General features: G+C 45.7%; 1 non-coding gene across 1 annotated transcript; it reads left to right on the top strand.

The window, feature by feature from the left end:
- The first annotated feature begins 525 nt into the window (after nucleotides 1-525).
- Nucleotides 526-627, top strand: LOC113269892 (U6 spliceosomal RNA). Its single transcript, XR_003321619.3, has one exon. It is a non-coding gene; the product is annotated as a U6 spliceosomal RNA (small nuclear RNA).
- The last annotated feature ends 1,078 nt before the right edge of the window (nucleotides 628-1,705 follow it).

Consider the following 1,705-nt stretch of genomic DNA (forward strand, 5'->3'; position numbering starts at 1 on the left):
CTGAGTCTAGATTCAATAGTTTTGAAACTTTAATAAATAGAATTAAAGGAAAACACATGATTTAAAGCCTACCAGGTGTTTTCTTTTTTTATGAAGGTAAAGTCTGAATTGCAATTTTTCTGTTTGTGAAAAGGTAAAAAAAACTCTCTCAGTATTGGTTTAGTTCTCCAAAGATGAAGCCAAGATCGTACGCTGGAATGAAGTTCAAGACAACATAGAACTATGTGGCTTTCTACAGTAATGGCAAGGTGGTCTTTACTGTGGGTAGAATTGCATTTCTTCATTCATTCATTCACTTATCCATTTAACTAAGAGGCACTGAGCTACTGTGTGCCTACCTCTTCTAGGCCCCAAGTGCTGCCCTCGTGGAGCTCCCTCACAGTCATGTCACTCATGCTGGGTACTGTGCAGTAGGGGGTTGTCTGACAGGGGATGGGCCTGGTCTTGGAAGGCTTCTCTGAATAAGTGACTTGAAGCTAGGATCTGCAGGATGAGTCAGACTTCATAGTGAAAAGAGGATGAGTACTCACTTCGGTGGCACAGACTAAAACTGGAACAATACAGAGAAGATTAGCATCGTCCCTATAAGAGAGTGACATGCAAACTAGTGACGTGTTCTGCATTTTTGCATGACAACATGAATGTATTTAATGCCATACAGCTATCTACTTAAAATGGTTAAAATGGTACATTTTATGTTGTGTCTATTTTACCCAATAAAATAAAGGACGGTGGTGTTTGAGAAGGTCCCGCTGCAAGCAGAGGGGATAACAGGTAGAAATGTCTAGTGGGAAGGAGTATGGATGAGAGCAAAGCCAGCAGGGCTTGTTTGTCAAGATTTGGGGGGTGGTGTGTGGCCCAGATGAAGCTGGAGTTGCAGGCAGAGGCCACATCAAACCTGGATATTGATGTCCTGAAACCAGTGGGAGATTGTGGAGGGGTTTCATCAGGGCAGTTATATATTTGTGTTTTTAAAAAATCACCGTGGACTAGGGTGGAGAGCTGGTGGAGGAGAAGCGAACGAGGCTGACCAGTTAGGAAAGTGTCAGAGTTCTTCAGGAGGGAGACTGGGTGCCACTTGAACTAGGGCATTAGGGATAGATTTGAGAAGATGTGTGGAGCAAATGGCTGAACTTGATGGGTTCCTCAGGGTCAAGGGAAGAGACTCAAGGAGATTTCCACGTTTCTTGATGGGTGGCGGTGTCAGGGACTGGGACGGGAAGCACAGAGGGAAGGAGTTTGTACAGGTATGTCACGACTCTCGTTTGGACGTGCTGAGTTTGTGGATCTTGGGAGGTTTGCAGCTGCCCGTGCAGGGACTCCTATGCATAGATGTTGACTCAGAGCTCCCTGAGGCCCACACTAATTTCTGGCAGCGTCTCTGATGTTACTACCTGGCTCACAGCACAGTGCTCTTCCCTGAGGCATATCTGTCACGTGCCTCACAGTGGACATGTGAAGCATCAGGACCACTCCCAAGAGAAAACAGATGGAACACCCAGTCTGCCTCATGCAACAGGTTGGCCTGCTCCATTGGGCAAGCTGACAAAAACAATTTCTTCTTCTAATGGTTGCTCTTAAAGAAGACACTGGCTTTGTGACAGAATCTTGACTAAACTGCATGTGGTGTGGGTGTTGAGTATACACAGCTGGGATGCCATCTGTGTGTCCAGTTCTGGTCCTTTAGGTCCAAGGATGAACCATC

The sequence above is a fragment of the Ursus arctos genome, unplaced genomic scaffold (genome assembly GCF_023065955.2).
Source record: "Ursus arctos isolate Adak ecotype North America unplaced genomic scaffold, UrsArc2.0 scaffold_33, whole genome shotgun sequence".
NCBI classification, from domain to species: Eukaryota; Metazoa; Chordata; class Mammalia; order Carnivora; family Ursidae; genus Ursus; species Ursus arctos.